Here is an 11,912-nt window from a genome sequence, read left to right as displayed (position 1 = left end):
ACAACTGATTTAGAATACAACCCAAATATTTGTTTCACAAGTTTTCCTCACTACTAGAATTGAGTTCTCTGCAGTGTGAAAAGAAGAGGAACTGATGAAGAAGGAAAAATCTGCAGAGGAGAAAACAAAGGAAATGGAGAATGTGGGGGAAAGCAAACAATTGCATCTAGGTTTGCCTATGGAATTTCAGATCTCCCAGTCCCCACGCAAAATCTGTTGATTCCTCACACAGCCAGGTGTGCTTTGAGGACATGGCCACTTTCTGACAGTTTGCATTTCTTCTGGGGGTGGCCTGAGCCAAACTGATCCCTCTACATTTTTCAGGGCCATGTTTTTCTGTTGCAACTTCTTTGTCCACCGGAGTCCCAAAACCTAGGTGTCCTCAGCCTTCCTGCCTGCCCAGTTTAGGACAAGACTCCAGTCCCAGGTGTGACAGTGCCAGGTTTTTCCAAGTGGAGAATGTTTTATTTATTAAAGGAAAAAAAGCAGGGGTGAGTGATAAGGAAGTTCCTGAGTAGTTGTGCTCTCTAGTTGAGAACACTTAGCATGACCAAGGCTACTATAAATTCATAACTGACTTCTAAAGAAGTTGATTTTTTTTTCACATTTTTATCTGTTTGTTTGGTTGTGCTGTGTGCGGGCTTCTCTTGTTGCAGAGCGTGGGCTCTAGGCGCATGGGCTTTAGTAAATCTGGTGCACAGGCTCAGTAGTTGTGGCACACAGGCTTAGCTGCTCTGCAACACATGGAATCCTCCCAGACCAGGGATCGAACCCATGTCGCCTGCATTGGCAGGCAGATTCTTATCCACGGCACCACCTGGGAAATACTGAAGTTGCATCCATATACTTCTGAGAAATGGAATGTGTGAGGCATTTTGTGCATGTCACCTACAGATCATGCTAGACACTTAAGAGATTTCAAAGACAGGCCTAGACTCAGGAATCTCTACCTGCCTACCACCTTGGCCTCTATCTGTCCCGTCTCTCAAGGCCAGCACATGAGATTAATCCTTATGTTCCTATCCTGCTCCTCTTAGCAAGCTCCCAGGTAACAACCCTCATCACCAAACGGAGCAGGATATTAACATCTATCGAATCTGTGCTAAGTTCCAGGCACTGTGCTGTGAAATAGTCACTCTTCCCGCCTGCATTTCTGAGAGCTTCCTTGGGGGCTCAGTGGCAATCCACCTGCCAATGCAGGAGACACAGATTCAGTCCCAGTGGCAACCTGCTCCAGTATTCTTGCCTGGAAAATTCTGTGGACAGAGGAGCCTGTTGGGTTGCAGATCACAGGGTGGAGAAGAGTCAGACACGGCTAAGCACGCACCCCCATAGCATCTGCATTTTACAGATAAGAACACTGAGAGTGGAGAGATGGAACTAGTCAATGCTGGAACGGGGGTTGTGTGATTCCAGAGTCCTTTCACCTGCAATCTACATGGATTTTCTAATGTTTCACCCTCCTGGGTAAAATGACCTTTATATTAAAAGCACCTAGCGGAACTGTTTTGCATATAATAGCCCAGATGGGGGCACCTATCTTCTGGTCTGGGTCACTTTCAGCATATCCTGGGCTGCTGCTTTGGGCAATTTTATGATATTATGATACATCATATAACAATGATGTATATGATAATTGTATAATAAAGAATATAATGATAACATATCATAAAAATAGGCTACTTCTCTCAGTTCTAAAGATAAACTTTAATGAGAGCAGCAAAACTGAATCCTCAAAAATATGGAAATTTGATCTTGTGTCAGGTTGCACTGGAATGTAAAATTACTCTCTGAGTATTGCAGAGCCAGGCAGATGATATTTTTAGTCTAAAAGCTAACCAGTTAAATTAAATCGGGCTTTGAAGTTCTTTCTGAATACCACCATTCTTTAAAATTTTCTTGTAATCCAGATGCTTAACTCTTTGTCCAAGACTCTTTGATTGGGGCGAATCCACCGGGGAACATATCAAAATGGAGCTTCCTGTGAGATTTTCCTCTTTCTTCATCGCATTCTGGTTCCCATTGAGTCTAAGCCGTCCCAGCGACTTGTCTCTCAGCACACGGGCCCTCCTGCTTCAAGGCAGATCATATGAACATTTAAATTAGTTATAACAGTTGGTAAAAATTGCATTAAGGATCCAGTTCTCTTCTCCAATGTAAAGAGGCACCACTATTCCCCAGTGTTTGGAATCATCTTTGCTTTTAATGGCCAAACAAATTATCACTTTAAGAAATCCATGTTCAGTTCAGCTCAGTTCAGTTCAGTCGCTCAGTCGTGTCCGACTCTTTGCGACCCCATGAATCGCAGCTCGCCAGGCCTCCCTGTCCATCACCAACTCCCAGAGTTCACTCAGACTCATGTCCATCGAGTCAGTGATGCCATCCAGCCATCTCATCCTCTGTCGTCACCTTCTCCTCCTGCCCCCAATCCCTCCCAGCATCAGAGTCTTTTCCAATGAGTCAACTCTTCCCATGAGGTAGCCAAAGTACTGGAGCTTCAGCTTTAGCATCATTCCTTCCAAAGAAATCTTTTGAATATACTATCTAGGTTGGTCATAACTTTTCTTCCAAGGAGTAAGCGTCTTTTGCTCTACACATATTCTTGGAGAACACATTATTCTAGTGCTTGCCTGTCACCTCTCACTCCAAACCTCTACTCCTGGTCTCGTTTCCATGTCCTCTGCCTGCTTCATCACTAGTCTTCTCAGCTGCTTTTTTTTTTAATCGTAGAACTTTGTCTTTATTGAATTTGTTATAATATTGTTTCTGCTTTATGTTTTGTTTTGTTTGTGTGTGTGTTTGGGTTTTGCTGTGAAGCAGGTAGGATTTTAGCTCTCCAATAAGAGAGCAAACCCATACCCCTTGCATTGGAAAGTGAAGTCTTAACCATTGGACCACCTGGGAAGTCCCTCAGCTGCTGTCTTTTTCATGATCACTTTGACCCCAGTGTAGACACACTTCCTCATTCTCCAAGGCAATGCTGTCTTATGTAATAGATTTCTCTGAGTGTTTGCAGGTAACAAAGAAGAATCACAGTGAAAGTTAAGAAACAGGTCAGAATTAGATATGCAACATCAGTGTTTTTTTAATTTCCTTGGAATTTTGATATGTTTTCCCAGCTTGCTGTCTTGCCACCAGTTCTAACAAGAATTAGATGATAAGGTGTATCAGAATGATAAGGATGATAAGGCACCATTACTACTGCAAGACCAATTCTGTGTCCCCAGTCAATCCCAGGAGAGTGAAAAAGCTAATTTAAAACTCAACATTCAAAAAACTAAGATCATGGTATCTGGTCTAATCAGTTCATCGCAAATAGATGGGGAAAAAGTGGAAACAGTGACAGATTTTGTTTTCTTGGGCTCCAAAATCACTGCAGACAGTGATTACAGCCAAGAAATTAAAAGATGCTTGCTTCTTGAAAGAAAAGCTATGACAAACCTAGACAGCATATTAAAAAACAGAGACATCACTTTGCTAGAACAGGTCCTTATAGTCAAAGCTATGGTTTTTCCAGTAGTCATGTACAGATATGAGAATTGGGGCCTTAAAGAAGGCTGAGCACTGAAGAATTGATGGTTTTGAATTGTGGTTCTAGAGAAGACATTTGAGAGTCCCTTGGACAGCAAGGAATTCAAATCGGTCCATCCTAAAGGAAATCAACTCTGAATTTTCATTGGAAGGACCAACGCTGAAGTTGAAGCTCCAATACTTTGGCCACCTGATGCAAAGAGCCTACTCATTGGAAAAGACCCTGATGCTGGGAAAGACTGAAAGCAAAAGGAGAAGAGGGCGGCAAAGGATGAGATGTTTAGATAGCATCACCAGCTCAGTGGCTGAGCAAACCCCAGGAGATAGCGAAGGACAAGAAAGCTTGGCATGCTGCAGTTCATGCAGTCACCAAAAGTCAGACACAAATTAGTACCTGAACAACAATCCCAGAACCCACAGGGCTGAGACACACATGATATTACACTCAAAGAAACAGTTTAGGAGCAAAAAGACACTTCAATCTCTAATTGCATCTGTTTATGAATATGAAAGGGGTTTCATTTATAACCCATTGCACATTTCTCCTCTCTTTCTTCTTTCACTCTTGTGGTTATTCCAGAGCCTCTCAGACTCCAAAATTCCTTACTCCCAATTCTCCTCTATGATTCTTCCCAATGGCTAAAATGGACTCTTGTTTTATTTTTAAATTTAGTTAATTTATTTTAATTGGAGGCTAATTATTTTACAATATTGTAGTGGTTTTTGCCATACATTGATATGAATCAGCCATGGGTGTACACGTGTTCCCCAACCTGAACACCCCTCCCACCTCCCTCCCCATCCCATCCCTCAGGGTCATCCCAGTGCACCAGCCCTGAGCACCCTGTCTCATGCATCGACCCTGGACTGGCGATCTATTTCGCATATGGTAATACACATGCTTCAGTGCTATTCTCTCAAATCATCCCACCCTCACCTTCTCCCACAGAGTCCAAAAGTCTGTTCTTTACATCTGTGTCTCTTTTGCTGTCTCGTATATAGGGTCATCATTACCATCTTTCTAAATTCCATATATATGTGTTAATCTACTGTATTGGTGTTTTTCTTTCTGACTTACTTCACTCTGTATAATAGGCTCCAGTTTCATCCACCTCATTGGAACTGATTCAAATGCATTCTTTTTAATAGCTGAGTAATATCCCATTGTGTATATGTACCACAGCTTTCTTTTCCATTCGTGTGCCAATGGGCATCTAGGTTGCTTCCATGTCCTGGCTATTATAAACAGTGTTGTGAAGAATATTGGGGGTACATGTGTCTCTTTCAATTCTGGTTTCCTTGGTGCATATGTGCAGCAGTGGGATTACTGGGTCGTATGGCAGTTCTATTTCCAGTTTTTTAAAGGAATCTCCACACTGTTCTCCATAGTGGCTGTACTAGTTTGCATTCCCACCAACAGTGTAAGAGGGTTCCCTTTACTCCCCACCCTCTCCAGCATAAAATCGACTTTTAATGTATCTCCCTTTCTTTTAACATTTTATTGAATATGTCAGTTTAGCCTCTCAGGCTTCCTTTGACGCATGTGTCTGTAGGCTCTAGTATTCAGTACTATGGAATAGAAATCTGGGAGTTGACCATCAAGCAAGAGCCATCCCCCATTGTCCTGTCCCTATTATGGATTAATATTTTTCTCTGCTGTACTCCAATAGACAGACCCCACAGAGAAGCTAAGAACATGGCAGTGACCTGTTAAGAAAGCAAAGTCAAAACTGTCTAGCCGTGGAGGGAGCCAGCGGAGCAGTGGTTCTCAAAGTGTGGTATTCGCAATGCCTGGGAACTTGTTAGAAGTTCCTCAGATTCCATCCCTCAGATTCCACTCCAAACCTATAGAGCCACACGTTCTGGGTGGAACCCAGTACTCCATGTTTCAACAAGCCTTCCTGATGATTGTGAGGCGACTAAAGTTTGAATAGCAAACTTTTTTTTTCCTAATCGGGACTTTCCCAGGCCAAAGGAATCCATTAAACTCAATTCTAGTTCCAGTTCTGCCTCTTTTCAGTTCCGTGACCTCACCAAGTCGTTAAACTTCCCCAAGCCTGTAAGGAGACCACACTGAACTTGCTGCTGCTGAGTCTCAGGGCTTCTCATGTCAAAGGCTGGTCCTACCACGACTATCTCCATGGCTCCCACGCATGGGGTCTCAATGTGCCTTCTTTCTTCTCTCTTTGGGGACCTGCCATCATCTTTTCCGTACCTTGGGGAGTTTTGTCATCCCAAGTTTGAGGACCATTTTAATAATAATAGTGATAGTGCCATATAAATCCTCTGTGGATTTCAACGTGATAGTGATAGTGACATTGAAATGATAGCTGCAGAATCCACACGGTCAGCTTGTTCTTGGCTACTAATGGATTCAGATGAGCTTGCCCAGGGCAGGTACACTTTCTGAAAATTAGTATCTGTGGAACTGAGATAAAGCACTTTGACCAAATGCGATTCTGCTTGGTAAATGGCTCAGCCGTATCTAGAACAAGACCCTAGGAAGGAGTTAAAACAAGAAGTGGAAACCATGTTTCAACTTTAAATAGGTCTCTCTCAACTCATCACTTCCTAACCCCTCCTTTTCTCCAGTAAGCTCCTAATTACAACGGGTCAGAATTCCTGGTGACTCAGCACAGAGATGGACACAACTGAAGCGACTTAGCAGCTGCAGCAGCAGGAGCAGACAGTAAGAATTTGCTTGCAATGCAGGAGACTAGGTCTCAATCCCTGGGTTGGGAAGTTCATTTCCCTATTGACTGAAACTCCAAGACAAGAGTAGCAGGACAATTAAGGGAGGAGGCGGGGTCCTGCCCAGACCACATATCTCTCATTCCCCAAATCAGGAGACCTCCCCAACCACACATGCGCAAGAAAACCCACTTCTTCTTGCCTGGAGAATTCCATGGACAGAGGAGCCTGACAGTGATCTCTGGTGGCCTCAGCCAGCAACACCTTGAAGAAAGGCTTGGATTTCCAGCCAGAGATTGAACTGGGTCGCTGCTGTGAAATCCTAGCTACTAGACCAGTAGTCAGTGACAAGGGCCCTGGTCCCTCGGCTTTGCAGAAAAGAATTTCCACAAAGACAGAAAGTAGCGAAGCAAATTAAGTATTTTTTAAGAGGAAAGAGTACAATACATGTGAAGGGACACACAGGCTGACTCAGAGGAGAATCCCTGAGCTGTGCCCTCGTGGAAGTTAAAATCACTTATATGGTGCATTTCTTCAGGTTTTCCTTTAGCCAATCATTTTAATTTGCCTGGTTCTCCGTCCATATTTGGTATATCTCAGGATCCTTCCACGTGTGCACGCACATCTCTTAGCCAAGGTGTGTCCTGCCGAAAAAGCATATGGGTAGAGAATCCCTTGACATTGCTCCTATTTTGGCCTGCAAGGAGCTTTTCTGTGGGCGTGTGGTCAGGGAGGTCTCCTGACTTCGGGAATGAGAGATATGTGCTCTGGGTATGGCCCAGCCTCCTCCCTTAATTGTCCTGCTATCCTCTTCTTGGAGTGTCAGTCAATAGGGAATGAAACTCCAATTGCTGTCACTGGGAGCACCGCCTTAACACTTTACCCATTAGTGCCCAAGCAGAAAAATTTTGTTGAAACAAGGTGTTAGGGGAAGTATACTGATTGAAACCTCCTGCCCTGGCCAGGCATCATAGCAACCATTTGCATGAGTTGTTTTAGGACAGGTGGTTCCGGTAAGAAACATGGAACTAATAAGCCTCCACCAACTGGAAGAGTTCGGGAAAAGTCAAAAGGAAATACATATGTCCAACTACCTCCCAGAATCCTTCTCTCTGGCATCTATCTTGGCTGAATCAGGCGTGCACCACCAGGAAGGACTCTAAGTCAGAATGATTGGCTAAAGACAACCCGGAAACGAATCCCATCACCATAAAACCTGAGACTGCAAGCCATGTGACAGAGCTGTTCTTCCGGGTTCCCTTACCCTCCTGCTCTCCATCTGGGTGCCCTTTCCCAATGAACTCTCTTGCTTTGTCAGCACATGTGTCTCCTCGGATAATTCATTTCCGAGTGTTTGACAAGAGCCCAGTTTCGGGGGCTGGAAGGGGTCCCCCTTCCTGCAACAAAGGGATTGTTTCTGGTTGCTAATTCTCTAGATTCTGGGCTTTTCAGAAGATGGCAGTTAACCTTGGTCAAAATGAAACACATCCTTTGGACGCAGCAGTGAGCCAAAAACCACAGGGTGTGAGGAGGTGGGCTGAGCCGGGGGGAGAGTGCAGCTTCTCACACTTCCCAGAAGAAACTTTTTGGCTACCTGAACACAGGCTTTTCAAATGTTAACGTGCATATGAATCACCAGAGGATCTTATTAAAATGTACATTTTTATTTAGCAGTGGGGGTGGGCCTGAGATTCTGCATTTCTAACAAGCTCCCTGGGGATAGTGATCCAACTGTGACTGTGTGTAGCCCACATTTTTGAGTAGCAAGACCCTAATAGCTCCATTGGTGAGGTCCTTGGCTAAGAGAAGGAACTGTGACAACATGAGAGATTCATAGCATTTGTGACAGTCACAGTAAGCATTTCAGCTGTGCTATCATCAACCTCCGCAGTGTAGGTTAAAATGTTATGTTACTCAGGAGTCTGTCTGCTTTCACCTTTTCCAGAAAAAAAAAAAAAAAAAATTTAAGTAGTATGTGTGTGCTGTTGTTTTGCAAGTGTCAATGTGTATCGTATTTCCATTTTCTTAGCCAAATGTTTGCTTAAATGCGAAACTAATTCCAAGGTACACGATACAGAAGTGGGAGGAGCTAGCATTACTCCCAGCCAGGGCAGTGGTTGGGTGGGTCGAGCACAGAGTTTAGAATCAAACGATTAAGATTCTCAGCCCTGGTCAAGCTATTTTCCAAAACCCTACCTTGGCCAGTGGTTTTCAGGCTTGAGAGGTTGAGTGCTTGAAAATCACAGTGTTTCCTACAAAGAGAAAACATTAATATTTTTTCCATAATGACATGATACAATTTTACTGGCAGAAAACATGGTGCTAATAAAATAACAACTCACCCTAAGTCCTGAAAATGATCCTCAGTTTCATGATTTGTAAAATGAGAGTAATAACCCTACCTCCCTGGGGGAGACCTCTGATCCTTGAGTTGGAATCAAAGACTTGCCATGACTTCCACGGCTACTTGCTGCCATTGGTTTAGCATCAACCACGAACCAGGCACTATGTTAAGGGCCTTGCAGACTTCTCATTAAAGTGGACAACAGCTCAGCTAGGTGAGTATCTTTATTATCTACCGGTGACAGATGAGGGAACTAAAGCCGAGAAAGGATAAAGCAGTGGTTCCCTGACAGAGTTCACTGGTAGACTTCACGCCTCACTCATATTTCAGTGGGTCAGTTGCCAGTGCATGCACCCAGCTCCTTTTCCCACTAGGAATTTGCTTTATTCATCAAGAAATTAACATATGGCTTTTGACCAAGGAAGTCTCCATGGCAGTATTAATCTTTTCTAAGTCAAAGTCCACCGAAGGCCATAGTCCCTCTTCCCAGAAAGAGAAGCGAACATGCCATCTTGCATTTAACATCAGGGGATTCATGAATCCCAAGCACAGCACTTCTATCTCGTAGCGTTTAGAGAGACCAAGAGGGCCTTTTCAGGCATCAAGCTGCTACTCCACACACACTACGCTCACATGTTTTCCTTAGTAATTTTCCTGACCATTTTATTTCTCAAATATTTATATTGATACAAGATTAAACAAATCCTAAATATAAAAATATTCCCTGGCACCAGGATGCCTATAGTGCTTCCAGCTTTTCTTAAGCATCAGTCTTCAAAGAGCCTGTCTTTCTATTATTAGTAAAATATATCAGTCCAAATTAGGGGCTGTCCAGAGAATACTTGTCCCTCTTTCTTTTGGTATCCAAATGAAATAAGATACTTCGAGCAAAACAGCATTATTGCTTCCCCCCTGGCTTCTTGACATAAGAAGAGAATTGAGCTGTTGACTCAAAATACAGAAATGAGAAATAGAGTCTGGTGGTTTCTATAACCTCCAAATTGAAAAAAAATAAGGGGGTGTGAGGAGGAAGCGAGAAAGGGAGGGAAGAAAGACAGAGATCAGATATTCATGTTTAGAATAATTTGAAATTAATTATTGTTATGCATCTTGTAGACCCATGGTTCTCAAAGTGTGTTCCCTGGACCAGGGACACTAACATCATTGGGAACAAGCTAAAAAGGTAAATTCTCAGAGCCCGCCCAGGCCTATTGAATCAGAAACATTAGGGAAGGGACTTAACAGTTTGTTTTGAACAAGCCCTCAAGGAGCTTCTGGTGGACACTAAACTTCAAGAAGCAGAGTTGTGGACAGATCTTCTCTCAAAGAAGGAACCTCCCAGCTGGTCCTAAATCAAGCTCCGTATTGAAAGGAGAGTGGGAAGAAGAGCACAGTAGTGAGGCAGCTAGAGTTCATGGAGTGACAACTGCAATCAGACACTGTACATTCATGACCTCAGGTTACCCTTCCATAAGCCCTGAGAACTTTTACTCTTGTCCCCATTTAAAGATTTCTTAAGATGTTCCACAAGATAATGTCACCTACTCAAGCCTACAGACCCACTAAGTAGTGGGCTCACAGCAGGAAATGTGAAACGTATAAAAAGTTATAAAGAAGAATATAGGAATTACCCACAAAACACTCAAACCACTTCTAGCATCTAAGGCATCGTTTGTATTTTTTCCCCTGTGTACAACCCCTCTGGATTTAGAGTTCAGGCTCCAGAGAGGGTTTCTTTCTCTGAGACAGACCCAGGAAATAATGCCTTAGCCCCCAGCTTTGTCCTGATTCCACTAAAAGACAGATCCTTCGGTTCTGCCTCTGTCCCTACCTTTGATCATATACAGAAGGAAAAGCTTAGCTAATTAAACAAAGTCATGCTAAAAGCTGGCCTAAAACAAAGTAGGAGCAAAGACTCAACTCTAAGTTTAAGCAGAAATGGACTTTGACCCAGATCTGGAACAAGCTAGGTACACTCTGCTCCCTGCACAGAGGACAGAGGCTTGTTCTAAGATGTGGGCATCATGTGCAGGGCCGAGGAGAACTGCTGACTCTGGTACACTCACCTCGAGTGCCTGTTCCTGCCAGGACACCGTGGTCCCTGCACCACCAGCCAAGCCTTGTGCACCAGAGTTGGGGAATGGAAGTCATCAAAATTCTGGAAGGCGTTTTGTGATGTTTGGATGGTTCTCTGTTTAACCCCTGTGGAGACGGGTGTGTGTCTGTTTCATGCCAGACTCAGAGAAAATAGTAAAGATAAAAGACAAGAGACTGAGGCTTATAGATGTTGTTTTCATAAAGTGTTTGTTTTCGTTGCTGTTAAGACCACTTGTCCAAGTGTATCATTCTGAGTTTTATTTGAGTACTGCAAAAAAAAAAAAAAGGACCAAAATGTTTTTGGACTATATAGCTGTGGGAGCTTAAACATAATGAGCTTTCTCTTTTGGAAAAAAAAAAAAAAACAGAAAGAAAGAAGGGAAAAGAGATAGAAAAGCTTACCCTTTTTTTCCCAACCCTGCCACTGATTTTACGAAACCTGGAAACAATTACTGTCCTCCTACCCTCTAAGCCCTTAGTTTTCACCATACATAAAAAGAAGATGAAGATAACCTGCAAAGATTTTATATGATAGAAATTTGTCATATCCAGCCTGTGGATAATTGAAATTTACAATTAACAATTTTGTCAGAAGAAAGCGTTTTAGTCTTAGAAGTTTTTTATTATGTATGCTAATAGGACAATTTAGGATAAAGGTAGAAAGTGGATTCTAAGAAGAAAAGCACCATTGTGTCAGTTAAGGGGTAAAACAAAGCATTCCATAGGAGAAGTTTTAATATATTTTGCTTATCTACTTTTGAATAAACAATACATTCATATATAAAATTCAGATGGTACAAAAGGCTAGATAGTGAAAAGAATTTTATCACATCCCTCTTCTCCACTCCCCAGTTTTCCTCTCCAGGGGAAATCAGAGCCCTTGGTGTCCTTTGCATTCTGGCGGAGGTACGTTATGCATAAAAAGTAATAACATATATTCTCAGATCCTATTTTCTAATGTAGAGGAGCACACTGTTCGATCACACTGTTCCACACCTTGTTTTCATGCTTGACAATGTCTCTTGAATGTTTTCATTTCCGTATATAAAAAACTTGCCCATACGTGATCCCTACCTTAAAATTATGCCCCTTAACAAATTCCTAACTGCCCTCGTTTGTACCTGTTTTGTCGCTTATTTTTTTTGCTTTTCCTGTCTCTGTTTTCACTGTGACACTTCCTTTCTGTTCTTATGTAATCTCTGGCTTAAAGGAAGAGGATCCATCTTTGTGCTGCAGTGACCCTAAGCTT

At 42.8% G+C, this 11,912-nt stretch overlaps 1 long non-coding RNA gene across 1 annotated transcript; it reads right to left on the bottom strand.

Annotated features, from left to right (window-relative positions):
* Positions 1–6,624: 6,624 nt before the first annotated feature.
* On the bottom strand, positions 6,625–8,902 carry LOC138423946 (uncharacterized). Its single transcript, XR_011250534.1, has 3 exons — positions 8,565–8,902; positions 8,419–8,474; positions 6,625–6,866 (listed from the first exon to the last, which is right to left on the bottom strand). It is a non-coding gene; the product is annotated as an uncharacterized lncRNA (long non-coding RNA).
* Between the last annotated feature and the right edge of the window lie 3,010 nt (positions 8,903–11,912).

This window comes from Ovis canadensis, chromosome 1 (genome assembly GCF_042477335.2).
Source record: "Ovis canadensis isolate MfBH-ARS-UI-01 breed Bighorn chromosome 1, ARS-UI_OviCan_v2, whole genome shotgun sequence".
Taxonomy (NCBI): domain Eukaryota; kingdom Metazoa; phylum Chordata; class Mammalia; order Artiodactyla; family Bovidae; genus Ovis; species Ovis canadensis.
Note: the sequence above shows the minus strand (reverse complement) of the source record. Positions and strands in the feature narration are given on the sequence as shown.